Source organism: Bidens hawaiensis, unplaced genomic scaffold (assembly GCF_021521415.1).
Source record: "Bidens hawaiensis isolate Kalapana, Puna unplaced genomic scaffold, B.hawaiensis_p1.1 tig00001093_1, whole genome shotgun sequence".
Lineage (NCBI taxonomy): Eukaryota > Viridiplantae > Streptophyta > Magnoliopsida > Asterales > Asteraceae > Bidens > Bidens hawaiensis.
This window is the reverse complement of record NW_027491064.1, coordinates 379,001-397,464: the sequence shown is the minus strand read 5'-3', so window position 1 is coordinate 397,464 and position 18,464 is coordinate 379,001. Positions and strand designations below refer to the sequence as shown.

Sequence of the window (18,464 nt, the reverse complement as noted above, 5' to 3'; positions counted from 1 at the left end):
TGCATAATACACTAAAAGATCATCTTTTTTACATGCTGGAATTACCATTTATAACTAGAAATAATCTTCAAAAGAAACCTCACATGGAGGTAGCAGTGTTGGTGGTGGTCGTGCTGGCTACAACCGGTGGGCATTACTATTTTAAATGTTTGAAAGATGATGTCTGCAACAAAAGACACAAACATTTAAATGGCAGAAGTACATAACAATTCTTTTGAGCACAAAAACAACCTTTCAAAAGTATATAATTACTAAATAAAAAAGATGTTATGCCACTTATACCCTTTGGAAACAATACTCTTTAGTGTGACACAGTTCAATGATAATATTTCCATCCTTCAGAATGAAAGAGATTGATGACCTTTTCGACCCATTTATGATAAACAGACCGATATTGGTAATATTTAATTTGCTTACTGAGTTAAACTGGCGAAATAAAAAAGTAGCTTAAAATGTAACCAAACCATAACCAAATATAAAAGAAGACAATGTGCATACAGAAGACATGAACTAACCAAACCATAACCGAATCCCAAACAAAAAAAAAGTCTAAGTGGATTCAAGAATGAAATTTACACGAAACATCGGAAAATGAAATACTGGAGTCTGGAGATTAAATCAAACACAGGATTCAATACAACGCTATAACACACTACAGAACCTCTAAAAACTCTCACGCGTGTACAAGACTTGTATACATGTGCCTCAAAAATATAGATGAAGACTAAGAAAAACTTATCATTCTCAGCAATCAAGGGAATAACAGTAGTAATATGCAGTGGATGTACAAGAAGCAAAATGAAAATTACAAAATTGCCCCTGTCTCTCAAAGGCTTGGGTTTCTTGACTTTACAGCAACAACATTGTAGTCCTCTAAGATTTCCTATTCCCAGAAGAGCACTGCAACTAACTTCATTAATTAACAAGTTTTTTCCTGAAAGACAAATAAACACAAATTGAATAAAACAAGGTCCCAACTTAAACCGACACTTTTAACAGTATGAGGAAAGAAAGGTTGGTAGCTTATTGTAGATGCTAAAGCATAAGTTTGATATAGAAAGGTATGTAATCGGATAATATAAGTATATAACGTTGTGCATTTCGTCTTGTTACATTCAACTCATACTGATTCGAGTTGATATTTGATGTAAACATTTATTGCAAGTTCAATGGATTAACAAAAAGTTGATCAGCAGGGCATAATTTAAAATAAAACATTTTACCAAAAATTACCTTTTTAGTATAGTTTTGTGAAATGTATATTAAACACAATTAGAAATCTTGCTATTTGATTGAAATTTCATTCACTGACTTTAAGTACATTGTAATGTGATAAAAATTAGAGTATTACCTCAGACAAACAAAATATTTATTTTCGATCAGAAAAACAAAATATTTACTGGCATTTGTCATATATATATGTTCATAGTTCAAGCGATCATGATTTCTACATATCTATAAACTAGAACTACAGTCTCAGTTCACCATTTATTCCCATCATATTTATAAAGAAAAAGACAAAAATAATCAGCAAGCATATTCATGCCAACAGCCACAAATTGAGATCTTATTTACGGAGTATAACTTTTCGTTTGAAAAAAAAAATCAGTTACAAAATTTAAAATCAGTAAAGGGAGAGAGACCTTCATACAAGCCATAACCAAGGATATAAGTCGATAAAGGGGATATGGGAGATGAGAGGCCAAAAGTGAAGGAAATAACGCTTCTGGTAAATCCATCATGTTTGGGCAGTTGGTAATGAGAGATGTTGGAGAGCAGTGAGGTGTTGGGGATGAGACAGTTTATTCAGTTCCGGACAGTCGTCAAAATAGAGATGTTGGAGGGAAGTAAGGTGTTGGAGTCCCATTGAAAACGATTCCAATTTTTCAAATTCATGCATGTGAAGAGAAATAAGAGATGAAGGAAGAACATGAGTGAAGAGGTAGGTCCCAGCAGAGCCCAGTTGGACCCGCAAGACTCACCTTCAAAAGAGACGTCTGCGCAGAAACCAACTGGATACGCAGGACCCACCATGCTCAGAGACGTGACGTCCTTACGCGCAGTACGCAAGCTGTTCCCGCAGGAAATGCCTCCCAATGGTGAAGTACTCTGCCTGTTCCCGCAGCTGCAGATACAAGCCATCAGGGAAGGCCACCCGCGCAGCAAGGCTACACGCACAAGGCACTTAGCTCACAATCATTCAGTTGTCACCTGAAGGAATGAGCAAAGCCGGGATCAGTCCCGCACAAAGGCGGGAGGGGGAATACTCCCGCCCAAAAGCCAGTCCGTACGATACGGGAAGATCTTCTGTACTGTACCTGACGAGGTATGGGCAAAAGATCTGACTAAAGATACGACAGCTTATTGACAACAGTATGGCGAGCAGCATGCTCTTGTACTGTATGTCACTATTAGCCGCTGCCTACTCACCAACTCCTGTCATACCACGTGCATAGCCGGCAGTTGGTGGAAAAGGAATAGTACACAGCAGGCCTGGTCACTGTCAGCCGCTGCCTACCCACCAACTACCAGCAGGGCACGTGCGTAGGCCACAGTTGGTAGAACAGGAATACTATTCAGCCGGCCACACCTCCTTGGAAACCTACCTTCGGCTATAAATACCCCAAATGGTATGATCATCTTATCATCTTATCACATTATCATCATATACTATCTCGTATTACATATTATACCTGATATCTGCTCTAGCAATCTCTTAATATACATTTATATTTAAAGAGCAATCTAGTCTGATTCTCACGCCGGAGGGTGGTCACAAGGAGGAACCCCCCCCCCTTCTCAGTGACAAGCTCACGGTGTCTGTTTTGCAGGTTATCAGAAGAACCATCTTTGCCGGATCCAACCCCTCGTGGGAAACATCTATCTAACCCCCAGGTTATCCGTAATCTGCCCGGGGTCCGGTTAGTGTTTCTTCATTGGCGCCATCCGTGCATAAAAGCTAGAACTTCATTTCTTCAGTTTTTTCAAACTTCTGGAAAGATGGTTAAAGAAACTCCGGTAACCACAACCCCAGCTACTGGGGGGAATACCAGCGACTACACAGTTTTTACGAACACTACCCCGGCTACCCAAGCCGGGGCAAGTGCAGTAAATTTTACGAACACTGCCCCAGTTACCCAAGCTGGGGCAAGTGCAGTAAATAATCGCTCACTGGGATTCACCGATACCCGGTTAGAGAGAGAACGAACGAGGCTCCCCCGCCAAACACTCGATGAAATTAAAGCGTGGGCGGAAGCACGTCAAAAGGAATTCCAAGCTGAGTTGGACGAACGCTTGCGTTCCGTCCAACAGGCTGACGAATTTGGAAGCATTCAACTCAACATGAGTAGTGAGTGCGAATACTCGGAGGAATCCGACACCGACGCGAACCCTCGCCATTGGGCAAAAGGGAAGCGTAAGGAAACGGACTCCCAACCGAGAAGGAGTTTTGGAGAAGCCTTCAAACCAAAAAACACATGTGGAAATCCACGTGCCTTCTCCAAAACATTCAGACCAACTGTGCCAAATGCAGGAACGTCCAAATTTGCAAGGGACATTGCGGAAGCAATCGCCCCGAAAAGTGCCAAACAGATGTCCAACATCGGCACTTACGATGGTATATCTGATCCAGACGATCATTTGAACAGGTTTATAGCGGGGGCAACCGTCAGTAGTTGGACGGAACCTACGTGGTGTTACATGTTCCAAATGACGCTTGCTGGGGCAGCTAGAGCGTGGTTCGATCGTCTACCGGTCAACCACATCTACGACTGGGCAGACTTCCAACAGAAGTTTAGCCAACACTTCAGCCAACAAAGAAAGTATACCGAAGAGCAATGGACAATCCTCAAATGCATTCGAGAGGAAGATGAATCTTTGCTAGACTTCATCACTCGCTTCAACTCAAAGAAGCTAAGTTTGGGTAATATCAGCGAAGATCTTGTTCGCGCTGCTTTCATCCAGGGCGCAAACGACCCAGAGCTCATCCGCACCTTAACGGGTAAAGATGGCATGCCATCCACATGGGATGCCATCATGACAGCAGCAAAACGCTTTGCGGAAACGGAGAAGCAACTGGGTAGAGATCTCCCACAGAGCACAAACCTCTACACCCAGAAAACAAGAGAAGACAACGTCCTCACCGCCCGACTAAACAAAAAGCGGAAGCTAGGCATTTGGCAGTCAAGGGTAAACTTTGACACCTCATCCGGCTTGCAACATCGATTAGGCGGAAGGGATAACGTACAGTCAAACCAGAACTCCAGATGGACGCCACTCACCAAAAGCGTCACCGAGATATTCGCCACTGAGGAGCTCCCATGGCCAAAGGCTCCAATTATCCGACATCGTCACAATGCTGATCGGAGCAAATACTGTGACTTTCACAGGACAAAAGGCCACAACACTGAAGAATGCACAGACGTTAAGGACATGGTCGAAGCATTTGTCAGAGATGGGACGCTCGCGCACCTCGTGGCGCAATGAACGCTGAGCAGGCTGATGCGTGTAGAACCCTAGTTGGGGAAAACACGAATAAAATTGCAGCTTCAATGTTGGAGACTACATACTGCGCAAACAACGAGATCCCGAACCAGGTGCATATCGGCTCGATGGCACTCCCATCCCAACAACATGGAAGGGAGCTCAATTACACAGTTTGCATGTAGATCAATTCCAAATTTGTAAAGAAAAGGCCCAGAGCCACTTCTAATGGAAATGATTCTCCTTAGAACATCGACGCTGATGATTTCACATTTATACTTTTATGAACTTTCAACACTGATGCCGGTTTTCAGCGCATACATAAGTGTGAAAGTCGTTGCGTGGGGAAGGCGGCAAAACCCGCATAAACCCAAAAAACGGCAAACCTTCACGCATGTCAGTTGAAGGGTAAAGTTCAGTCATCCCACTAAATGAAAGTGCCGGTCTATCCGCATGAATCATGATAGAGGAAACTGAACACTAACCTATTAACAACCGCGCGTCGAACGGTTAATTTATTCAACACGAATATGCCGGTTTTCACCGCATAATTACGTGGAAAGTCGTTGCGTGGGGAAGGCGGCAAAACCCGCATAAACCCAAAAAACGGCAAACCTTCACGCAGGTCAGTTGAAGGGAAAAGTTCAGTCATCCCACTAAATGAAAGTGCCGGTCTATCCGCATGAATCATGATAGAGGAAACTGAACACTAACCTATTAACAACCGCGCGTCGAACGGTTAATTTATTCAACACGGATATGCCGGTTTTCACCGCATAATTACGTGGAAAGTCGTTGCGTGGGGAAGGCGGCAAAACCCGGATAAACCCAAAAAACGGCAAACCTTCACGCAGGTCAGTCATAGGTAAACTTTGGTCAACTAAATGAAAGTGCCGGTCCTAACCGCACAAATCATGAGAGGAAACCTAACCTATTGACAACCGCGCGTCGAACGGTTAACTTATTCAAAACAGAGAATTTCTAACAAAAGGATGAGGAAAACCTACACGCATGTTAGATGTAGGTAAAGTTTAGCCATCCTAAGTGCAAGTGACGGTCCTACCCGCACAATCACGAAAGAGGAAGCAAAACTTCAACCTATTATCTACCACGTTCAAAGGTTAACTTATTCTAAACACTTAGAAAATTTCTAAAAAGATGAGTAAAACCTACACGCAGGTTAGATGTAGGTAAAGTTTAGCCATCCTACTAAGTGCAAGTGACGGTCCTACCCGCACAATCACGAAAGAGGAAGCAAAACTTCAACCTATTATCTGCCACGTTCAAAGGTTAACTTATCCTAAACACTTAGAAATTTCAAAAAGGATGAGGAAAACCTCCACGCAGGTCAGATGTAGGTAAAGTTTAGCCATCCTACTAAGTGCAAGTGACAGTCCTACCCACACAATCACGAAAGAGGAAGCAAAACTTCAACCTATTATCTACCACGTTCAAAGGTTAACTTATTCTAAACACTTGGAAAATTGCTAATTTAAACTAAAGTATGCAAGTCATATAACGTTTATAAAGCAAGGAATCCAGTGAAAATAGCGGTCTTAACCGCACAAAGATTTATATTTCATAATATTCATTACAAGAATGGCCGGGTAACTACCCGCCTACAAGAATATAAATCTATACAAGCTAAATCTATCCTAGCAGTGGGAAGGGATCTTCAGGATCAAGTTTCAGGGCCACTTCCACTTGGACCAGCACCATCAGTAGAGCGTGGCAGTTCAAGGAAAGCTTTAAGGATAGCTAGCCCATCATCAGCAGCAGCAACTTCGTTTACCTTCTCTACCACCGGATGCGGGAAGGCGGCATACTGATTCACTGCTTGGTCGTATACAACTTCAGTATCTACATCAAATAAAGGGAAGTTGGAAGGCGGGATGCCTTTCTCAACGAACCCTAGACCAAGCAGGAAACCGGCATTTTCCCCATCCTCATGAGAAGCGTTGAGGGCTGCGCTCATAGCATCGTCATAAGACGCCTCCGTGAAGACTCGATGCACAACCTACAAAAAAGAAAATATACAAGTATCAGAACCTTTTCTATTTACAAAGAAAAGCGTGAAGACATGAAGCTAAACATACCTGAGACAACGCTTCTCGAAGAAGCCATTCCTTGGCAACCAGAGCCTCCTGGAGGGCAGCTTGAGCTTCGTTACGGGCCCGTTCGGCTTCACTTTTGTTGAGGTTGGCAAGCAACACTTCTTTAGCCGCAGCCTCTTCGACGCCCTTTATCTTCCGCTCAGTGTGGTCAAGCACCCCCTTCTGGTCCAAGATCTCTTGGAGCTTTTTGGCGTCTTCCATCGCCAAGGCATCATGAGCCTGCTGGAGAGCCTCTAATTTGGCTTTAAGCTCTTCATTCTCCACGCGTAGAGGCTCAGCAACAGCTTCAGCCTTGGTGGCCCTTTCAGTTGCGTTCCTAGCAGTTTCCTTAGCCAGCCGAAGCTGTTCATTAACAGCTTGGGCAGCCTTGGAACGGGCCTCGAGACGGGCCTGAACCTCAACTTCAAGGGCCTTGAGCGCCTTCTCCTTCTCCGCAGCCGCGGCGGAGAGCCTCCTATTCTCCTCCCGGACAGCCCGCGCCTGAGCTACTTCTTGAATGCGAGCTGCTTTTAACTTGTCGTTTTCACGACAAAGCAGCTCGACGCGCGGCTGCATCCGGGCAAGGAGAACCCGAAGCTCATTGGTTAGCCTACCCTCCTGGTAGCTAGCCATGGCTTCCCCCAACGCACCACTGGGAGCTGCGTGACGAGCCCACTCCACGCACTCCACAGGTGTGCGAAGGGTTGTTCCTCGGCGGATGTTCCATCGTGGAACATACACTTCATTGGAATCCGACACTGCAAAAAACAAAAAGCAGTTAGGAAAAGATGATATAAAAAAAAAAAAAAAGGCCAAAAGAACCCTACGCACCTGTAGGGTCAATAACAGGCCGATAGCCGCCAAACCCATCACCTGAACCCAAGGGAAATCCATCCAAGAGGTCAGGCAGATGGGAAGGAGGCAGAGGTTGGCGATAAGCCCCATGCATACCTGAAGGATCGGCCGTCGTTGCCGATGACGGAGGAGGCATGGTAACAGCCGCCGCGGTCGCCGCTGCGGAATTTGCAGCAAAAGTAACCGCCGGCTCAGTGAAAGATGCGGTAAAAATGGCACTGACAGCCGGTGGTGATGTCATCACAGCTGGAACAGTCGGCTCAACGGAGTGAGCAACTGAACCAGCGGAAGCAGGCGCAGGCGCAGCCGCCTGGGTCGTCGCCTCAGGTAGGCTGACCAAGCCTACCGTCATACGCGGAGGGGTACTCCTCTGCGCTCCACCCTGGAATGCGTCAACATCCACGCCTACACAAAAGATAAAGTGTTAATGATGGAAAGCTATGAAGTTAAAGATAAAGGAAGTTTGTACTTACGGGTTTTCTTAAGCCTAAAAGTGCGGACAGGCGGGGACGAACCCGATGGAGCCGGCCTCTTTGCGCCGCTCACCGTCGTCATCCGGGGCTCTCCGGAGGTGACAGTCGCAGCCTCCGGAGCAGTGGTCCTATCACCACCCGGGTTCCCCGCCACCTCCTCGCTCTCGGCCTCTGAGTCAGACCGAGGCACCGGATCGGCAGTGGAGGCCACCTTCTCCTTCCCCTTCCCGCCGGCAGCCTTCTTCTTCCGCACCAACGGAGGACCATCTGCGGATTCCTCATCAGAACATAAGATTAGAGGAATTCCGGCAGAGGTTTCAACATTGAGGGGTCGAGGGTTGAATAGCGCCTTACCTGGCCGCCTGGCGCTCAGGATCTCGTGGCCTAGCGGGTAGACCTCCACGAACCGATCCGCCGTTTGTTCTAGGATGGGCAACTCGTTCTCATCTAGAGCACGAGTACCCATCCGAGCGGGACTGTCAGCCTCCCGCGGATGCAGGAGCGACTGCAAGTCGTTCCCCTCTGAAATAACCAGGAAAGAAGTTAGAAGAGATTCTAAATCAACAAAAAGAAACAGAGCATACCGTAAGGAACAGAGTTCAAACCGTATTCGAGGACGATCGGGATCTTTCGCGCATCCGCATCCTTCCACACCCGGCTCATCCCGAGCATCACCATCCCGGACTCCGCAAACCGGTAAACCGGAGATTGGACTCGGGATATCTTCGAGAACCATTCCGCCTCCTGGTAGTTGGAGGCGTGAAGGCTTGGGAGAGCTTGCCCATTTTTAAATTTCATGGCAAGGGGGATGGCGCGAGCGGAGATGTAGAAGAACTCCCGCTTCCACGAACGAAGACTGCGCTCGGTTGCGCAAATCTTCAAACCCTTGATCCGGGTTATCAGCGTATACCACCCCTGGATGCACCTCCAAGAGTAGAAGGTCATCAGGCGGTCGACATAGGGCTCAATGCCCAGAATCCGGCACACCCACTCGAAGTGGCGAATCTTCGCGATCGCCATTGGGTGCACCTCGGTCAGGTGTACACCGTGCCTCTCCAGGACACGGTACACAAACTTTGTCAACGGGAACCTAAGATTCCCATAGACAAAGAATGCAGCATATACCCCGATCTTGCCTCTGGGGGCATCATATACCGTCTGATGGGGTTCAGGAAACTCAGGCTCGAGAGACTCGAGCATGAACTTCCTGACGATGTACTGATACAGATCGACAGGCAGAGCACACTGGCACTCGCCAGCAGTACTCTTGTCATCGGCGAACACCCCAGCCTCCTGGGCTGTAGACTCAAGATCGTGAGACGACATCTTGCAGATATGAAAGAAGAAAACGATTTCAAGAGAATGCTCGACTGAAAAGATGAGTATTCGCCGGAAATCGTTTTGAAGATGAAGAGAAAAGTGAAAGTGTGGATTACAAAGAACCCTCTCCCCCTTTATATACTAATCGCAATTAATGCGATGAATTTAATGCGGAAGAGAGAGAAATCGAAGGTGCAATGAAACTATGACACGTGGCAAAAAGCAAGCTGGCAACAGCTGTTGAAAGGACGCGTACCATTAATTTCGCGGCCACGCGCCCACGCGCCTGAAAAAGCGTCTGGAATGACCAGGTACTGTCACGTCACCATAACTTCCTGCACGTCCTGACACAGTCAGAAGAAACCGTCGCACGACGTTTCAGCAGTTTGGACTGTTCTTATCCTTTCACCAACTCTTCGAATTTCAAAGAATTCAAAAAGATTCAAAAGTAAGCGGGAAAATACCCCTTACCTTGGCAACCAAGTAACCATAAGACGGGTACGGGTACAGTGTTAAGGCAAAACCCTTCACATACTTAGCACCTGCAGGGAATTGAAGCCAAGAATACCTCGGCAACCAAGTAACTATAAGACGGGTGCGGGTACAGTGTTAAGGCAAAACCCTTCACATACCTAGCACCCGCAGGGAATTGACGCCAGGAATACCTTGGCAACCAAGTAACCATAAAACAGGTGCGGGTACAGTGTTAAGGCAAAACCCTTCACATACCTAGCACCCGCAGGGAATTGACGCCAGGAATACCTTGGAAGTAAAGTAACCGTAAGACGAGCGCGGGTACAGTGTCAAGGCAAAACCCTTCACATACCTAGCGCTCCGCAGGGAATTGAAACCAAGAAGGATCTTCTGGGCAATGCTTGCGGAAACGGAAATAACATCCCCGCATAGCGGGAACGTCGAGAACTACATTGTTTGAAGCTCCAGGATGGAATTGGTGGTTTTAACATAATTGATCACTATGTTCAAAACTACCAAAACCTCATGGAGAATCCACACAAGTGGGACTCAACGCTCCTGACTTGCGAGGAGGTTACAGACCTACCCGCATCATACCCAAAGATCAAGCAGGAAAGTCGGGAATTTTTGCAAGTGACAAGGACTTCCGCGGGAAGAATCCCCATGGAAAACCTTAAAAAACCCCTTTCAAAACCCTTTGCTTAAGTCCAAAAGTTCACCTCACTTTATTAAACATTCATGAGAAGAACATTGGACTGGGGGGACTTGAAGAGGTAGGTCCCAGCAGAGCCCAGTTGGACCCGCAAGACTCACCTTCAAAAGAGACGTCTGCGCAGAAACCAACTGGATACGCAGGACCCACCATGCTCAGAGACGTGACGTCCTTACGCGCAGTACGCAAGCTGTTCCCGCAGGAAATGCCTCCCAATGGTGAAGTACTCTGCCTGTTCCCGCAGCTGCGGATACAAGCCATCAGGGAAGGCCACCCGCGCAGCAAGGCTACACGCACAAGGCACTTAGCTCTCAATCATTCAGTTGTCACCTGAAGGAATGAGCAAAGCCGGGATCAGTCCCGCACAAAGGCGGGAGGGGGAATACTCCCGCCCAAAAGCCAGTCCGTACGATACGGGAAGATCTTCTGTACTGTACCTGACGAGGTATGGGCAAAAGATCTGACTAAAGATACGACAGCTTATTGACAACAGTATGGCGAGCAGCATGCTCTTGTACTGTATGTCACTATTAGCCGCTGCCTACTCACCAACTCCTGTCATACCACGTGCATAGCCGGCAGTTGGTGGAAAAGGAATAGTACACAGCAGGCCTGGTCACTGTCAGCCGCTGCCTACCCACCAACTACCAGCAGGGCACGTGCGTAGGCCACAGTTGGTAGAACAGGAATACTATTCAGCCAGCCACACCTCCTTGGAAACCTACCTTCGGCTATAAATACCCCAAATGGTATGATCATCTTATCATCTTATCACATTATCATCATATACTATCTCGTATTACATATTATACCTGATATCTGCTCTAGCAATCTCTTAATATACATTTATATTTAAAGAGCAATCTAGTCTGATTCTCACGCCGGAGGGTGGTCACAAGGAGGAACCCCCCCCCCTTCTCAGTGACAAGCTCACGGTGTCTGTTTTGCAGGTTATCAGAAGAACCATCTTTGCCGGATCCAACCCCTCGTGGGAAACATCTATCTAACCCCCAGGTTATCCGTAATCTGCCCGGGGTCCGGTTAGTGTTTCTTCAATGAGAGAGTTGACTACAGCTACTCACTCCATCGTCACCGTCTAAGTATAGTTGTACAAGTGAGGTTGGAAAGTTTTGTGGGCCCCACTCTGAGATAGGCTTCTTCAACTTGCCTATATCTAAAGAGCGCAAGTTGGGAGGCCACACCCCACGTGGGAAACGAGCATCCATACTTGGACAATTGAATATTGCAAGACTCATTAACGATGCCAAATTGGACAACTCGTTGTCAGGAAACGACTCCAAATTTGCACAAGTTACTATGCTCAATGACGTGAGTTGAACCAAGTAATTCAATTTAGTGATCAATTTTAGATTTACCCAACAAGATATCGTTACTTGATGAAGCATTGGCAAGCTGCTTCGCTTGGTGTTCAACTTGTGTCCTCCCCATTCCCTTTCCAATAGTTTATCACAAGATATATCAAGTGACTTGAGTTTTTGCCCTTTGATTGGTAGGGAGATCGTTGTAATTGAATCACAACACCTAACACTTAACGTCTCAATGTTATCTGGACAGCTGCAACGCTCCATATATTTACAATGAGATACATTCAACAACCTAAGAGATGGTAGCTGCAGGTTTCTCTTACAATTATCTTCCTCCTCTTTCTCTCCTAAACTTAACAAATTATCACAGCCAGACACTTCCAATTTCCTTAACTTCACAAGAACCTTACTCGCAATTGCCTCTGATTCCCACAAGTATCTTATTTCATTACAATACATGATCTTTAAATATTCAATCGCGCCAAGATACTCTATAACACCTCTCCACACAACATCATTAAGCCCTGAAATAGATGATATTTCCAATTTAATGATTGATGAAGCTACATGAACCAGCCTTCTCAACACACCACTGTCACATTGACTTAAATGTAGAACATTAAGTGTAGGTAGTGCTTCGAGTGTGACTTCAGCCAACATAGGACAATTTAGTATAATAAGCTTTTGAAGGCATGGGAACACAACCTCAACCTCACTATTCACTAACCATTTCTCCCACCCTCTCATACTTTCAAAACTTAGAATTTCGAGTGAAGGAAATGCAAGACCCGACCCAAGTAACTCCATACCCACAACTTTCACCCATCCAGACTTTGAATAAACAACTCCTTGAGTGCCGGTAGTTTCCCAATTGGCGGTAGAGTTGTACAGTTTTTACAACCACGTATTGACACATAATTCAATCGAAGAAATGAGGGATCCCCAACCCAATTTGGAAACACTGATCCCCCATATGAAATAATTTTGAGTCGTTTTAAGTATTCATTACGAGGCTTCAACTCATTCAGGACCTCCTTCTCAAGCATTTCATTTTGTGAACCATCTAACACATCACTCCATACAACCTCTAACTCGCTAAACCTCTTTTGTGAAAAGTTTGCCTCACGTGCGTGTATTGCGTTATGCACTTTTTCTAAACCCGCAATGGAAATTTTCCCACATAGATACTTTAAGTCTTTAAGATTGGTTATTTCAAATCCGCTTTCACCTCCGATAAAGATGTTGGAGAGAGTTGCAGGCTTTTCAACTCACCAATCCATATTGGCGTTTCCTTCAAATACCAAGTGTCCCTAATGTCAAGATGTCAAAGGTTTTTTAGCTTTAACAAGTTGTTGGGCAACTTACCCTGACAGCCAGATACAATCAGCGTCTCTAAATTATAGAGATTGCAAACACTTTCCGGTAAATGTGTGATTCCACTTCGAGATAGATTAAGATACCTAAGGTGGCTCAATGTACCAATGGACTCTGGTACATCACTTATTTTAAAACCACTCAAACATAGAACCCTTAACAATGGCAACTCAAGAAATAAATTAACCAAAATATTATTTGAAAAGTAGAAACAATGCAAACTCTCTGCCACCCTAACAGAAGTTGCCAAGAATGTTCTCAAACTTTTAGCTCCTTTAATATAAACTACATATTTCTCACGAACAAATGACATATGGCGGTACTTTTCCAACGCTTCCTTCCTAATATCCTTCTCCGACCTTAAGAAAAACTCACCAGCAATAGATATCGCCAAATCACTTATCATGTCATGCATCACAAACAATGATTCGTTATTAGGTTCATGTTGGAAAAATGATCTTGACAACAACTCATCAAAATATTCAAGACCCAAGCACTCTTGTGCTTTATTGCTTGGGTTTAATTGATGCAAAAACCCTTCTGCTGACCAAAACTGAACTAGTTCCTCTTTATCAAACACATAGTTTTTGGGGTACAAGGAGCAATATGCAAACAACTGCTTCAAACGTGCAGAAAGATCATGGTAGCTTAGTTTAAGGGCGAGCGGGATTTCTTCTTTAATTGGTAACCTCCATATCTCACTATCTAATACTTGCTTCCAATACTCTTCTTTATCTTTTTTTGTACTTAATAATCTCCCAAGTGCTTTTAAAGACAAAGGCAGTCCGTTACATTTTTTCACGATACCTACGCCGTGTGGCTTGAGTGACAAATGTGAATCAAAGTTATTTACACCCAATGCGTGTAAAGCAACTAAAGACAAAGCATCATCATGGGACAGACTTCCTAGCTGGTTTGGAGCACTATAACCCAACATTTTAAGCAACCTATCATTCCGCGATGTCATGATGATTTTACTTCCTGGAGCACATACATGAAACAGATCAACTATAGTTTCCCAATCCTCACAACTTTCACTCTGTACATCATCCAATACCAATAGAAACCTCTTGTCCCTTAGGTGATCCATAAGAGCTACTTGGAGCAGTGTTAAATCTGGAAAGTTGTCGTTTACCCCTCCCACCGATTGAAAGATAACTTTACTTATATGAAAGCTATCAAATTCATTTGAAACACTGATCCACGCCTTGAGTTCGAAGTGATCCTTAACTACTTGTTCATCATACAAAAGTCTAGCTAGAGTTGTTTTGCCAATTCCGCCCGTACCAACTATGGGAACAACACTAAACTTTTGATCACATGATTCCTCCACCAATAACATGTTTACGAGTGCATCTTTCTCCGCTTGTCGTCCAACAATACTAGATGGATAAACCATAGAGGTTTGTAATCTTCTATTTATATTCGTCGGCCTATTTTCCTCTTTTACAGTTAAACCAAGGGAATCTTTCTCCTCAACTAGGCCTTGTAATTTGGTGATAATATCATAAATCTTTGAAAAGTTTTGTACCTTGCTGGTGTTGGTTTCTGATTCGTGACGCCTAGCTTCGGTTGCTAAATCGTCTAGTACGTCATCTATGTCGTAAGCCAAGTGTTGGAGTTCATTCAGCCATCGTTTCACGGATTGATCGGTTATCTCCTTCTGAGAAGCATCTGTAAGCACACCTTGAATCTGGAACAATGATTGCTCCAATTTCTTTATCTCAGAAACGTATGGAGCAGTTGTTTCGGAAGCCGCATAGGCCAGCTTCTGGTGAAGAGCGGATACGAAAGCAGCCATTAGTTATGGTGATCAGATTGAAGAGTTTTAGATGAATTGGGTGATGTTGTGAAGCGTTGGGGTTAGTTTTTTTGGTCGTTATATTGTTATGGTCAACCACGCAAATGGGTGGAGTAGTTGGATATCACTTTCACGTGGATGTTTTAACGACCGAACATTAAAACCATAAGTAAAAAGACCAGAATTGTCCCTTTGGTCAAAAAGTCTATTTTCCTTTATTTTATAGCGATATAATTACATATTTATTTTATTTTTTTTATCTGTCTTCTGAACATTCAAATGTTTGGATGTGTATTTTTAAAGGAAGTTGAAATTGAAAAATCATGACTTTTTTCAAAGGGTTAATAAAAAATCACTAACATAAAAAATAACTTTTAAGTAGTGCAAAGATAATAATCCCCTTTCTAAACTATCAACTTCACCTTTCACGCCATAATGCACTCTATATACCTTTTGTGTCTTATGTATAACCATTTATAATTTCTTATAACATCGACTCGAGTATTTAATTTATTAAAGTCCAATCAGTTAGATGGATAAACAATGTTTTTGAAAACCAACATACCTAAATCTTAACTCTTAAGTTATTACCCAAATCCTTTGCCATTTTTGGTTTTCACTGTTTTGGTTTTCTTAATTTTTAAAATTTTTGGGCGAAAAAATGTATCAAAATAACGATGATATCGAATACAAATAATTAATAACTTAGTATAGATGTTAATTTATGCTTTTGCCCCTATTAAAACACTCCTGTCACATTCGTGTGATAATTTTGCTTTACTCTTGATCATGCTATACACATTGACACGCTTGTCTAAATTTATGACCTTACACCTATGTTATGTTAAGAAAAGTAAAACCGAGGAGCCTCATATTATTTTAAAAATTGGAAAACCTACTTTCTAGATTTGAATTATTCAAGTCAGTTAAACCAAGAATCATACATTCAACTCGCAAACTATTCAGAGAATACTTAATAATAGTAAGAATTTACAAATGTTGTCCTTTAAACAAAGCCAATTTACGGTTCGTGTCCTTTATTTAGTTTCTTTGCAGGTGGTGTCATTTAAACATTATTTTCCTACACGTTATGTCATTTACGTTAAATGTGTTAGAAAAACCCAGTTAAATACCCTCACGTGAGGCGCATGTGAGGGCATATTGGTCTTTTCATCTATATCTGCAAACTTATAACACATTCCCCCTCCTTTCTCTCTTCTTTCTCTCTCTACGCCACCACCATCATCGCACCATCACCATACCACAACAACTCCGGCCACCATACCCCCACCCACGAATCGTAAAAACAGGATAAAATTTTAATAACAAATTTGAGGCCCACCATCTCAATTACATCTTCACCGCCTCAAGATCCTAACCCCAACCTGAACATGAATCTTCTTCCCACATAAGCCCATCGACACTCTAAACACCACCAAAGAATCATCACAAATATGCCACCAACCTTGAATAATAAAATACGAGCCAACCAAAACAAATCAACAATAATCGAACAAAACCCTATTTTCAAAACATCAAATCTGGTTCAAATTGAAGCTCTATCATTTCAAGTTTCTTAAATCTGTGAACGCAATGATTGATACCTGAGATGGGGTAAAGACAAGTACTAACTCGCCATTATTAATAATCGAACAAGCAAATGCCTCTTTTAATTAGAAGTGAGAGAGGCTATGGTTTCACATGGGATGAAAATTGCAGCGCGACGCCATGGGTTTCAAATTTCAGATTGAGAGTTGCAGGTGGCGATCGGCGGCGGTTCAAAGAAGGGAGGGAGACGACTATTGTTAAAGATGGAGCGGGTTGGGCTTACCTACACTCCAAACCCTAACCGACCACCGGTGTTGTGGTGGTGGTGGTGGTCAGATGGTCTAACGGTGGTGGAATTTTAGTTTTTTAATTGTTATCATTATTAATATGAGTATATGAATTTGTTTTGAAAAGACCAATATGCCCTCACATGCGCCTCACGTGAGGGTATTTAACTGAGTTTTTCTAACCCAGTTAGCGTAAAGGACATAACGTGTAGGAAAATAATGTTTAAAGGACACTGCTTGCAAAAAAACTAAATAAATGACATGAACCGTAAATTGACTTTGTTTCAAGGACAAAATTTGTAATTTTGTCTTAATAATATCAAGAAACAAAATAACTAGGTCACATTTTCTCATGCACAATACAACTTCAATAATATTATGAAAGTTATAAAATTTTACAACACTACACCATTTTTACATTGACATAATTTCATGACAGTGGGCAAACGTCATCTACGACAAAAATGAGTAAGTGTTCGTAATCAAAACATATGATTGATAAACACTTTATTATTACAAGAAAAAACCAACTCAAAAACTCGTTACAACAATTTTCTATTAATCAAACCTCCAAATCCTCTACCCGAGACCTATACTTGTAGATCTAAACTGGTGTGCGAAAATATATATATAAATAAAACACAAGTCACAACTAAGCTTTAAAAACCAAAAAATCTATCCTAGTTCACACAAACGGCAAGTGTACCGATCGCGTATAGCACAGATAAGGAAAGTCCGGATATCGAACTCGAAGACACGTGAAAACGTTTATAATTACGAAACTCTAAACAAGACTCACCAAAATATTTAATTAATTTAATTTAGAATTTATTTAACTACTTAACTTAACTGAATGAAAACTTTTAACAAAACTTTGAAAACTTTGATTTAAATTCAATATATGAAAACGTCTACCTAGGAATGAATCATGTTGATAGAAATAACAAGACAACGGATTGAACATATTCACGACACCGGTTATAAAAGATGACACAACTAAAACTTGTTTAAGAAAGTCAAATTACCTCTCAGTCTCTCTAACAAACTCTAACTTATTTTAGTTGATTTTAAGAATAAACCGGAAAAACAATTATTAACGTGTTCAAATGCCGACTCACCTCTCGGTCTCACCGACACACTAGCCTAATGGAAACGAATACTACGCAACCAAGGATAGAGGAACAATTTAACTTAACCCAAATTAAACCAACTAATTGCACATAAACACTCAAACTTGACAAGACAAAAACCCGCTCTCGCGCGGTCTTAATTCTAACAAGTAAAAGCAACGAGACAATATTACTTCTTATCACCTCTCGGTCTCAAAGAAGGTGTATTTTAACTGATTTTAGATGATTATATTACCCACTTATCCCTACGGTTGTACACCCCGCAAATAAACCCGAAACACCAAGTTAAGAGTCTAACAAGCAATCAATTAATCAAAACCAATTCAATTAACTAATGCAAGAGGATTATAAGTAATAACAAATAAAACACAGCCATCACACACAATCTAATTTATGGTTTAGTTAAACTTTATATCAATAATTCAAGTCTTGAACATTAACAATCCATTAAACAAGTTAAAACCACTCAACAATCATCTATCCTAGGTAGAACAAACAAGTTTAGCTACTCATTACTTTTGGACAGCCATGCATACTTAAGAAAAACACCATAAACATCATCATAAACATTATGAAACTCATTCAAGATC

General features: G+C 42.8%; 1 pseudogene; it reads right to left on the bottom strand.

Moving 5' to 3' along the window:
* Window positions 1-1,709: 1,709 nt before the first annotated feature.
* On the bottom strand, window positions 1,710-15,158 carry LOC143559562 (putative disease resistance protein RGA4; annotated as a pseudogene).
* Between the last annotated feature and the right edge of the window lie 3,306 nt (window positions 15,159-18,464).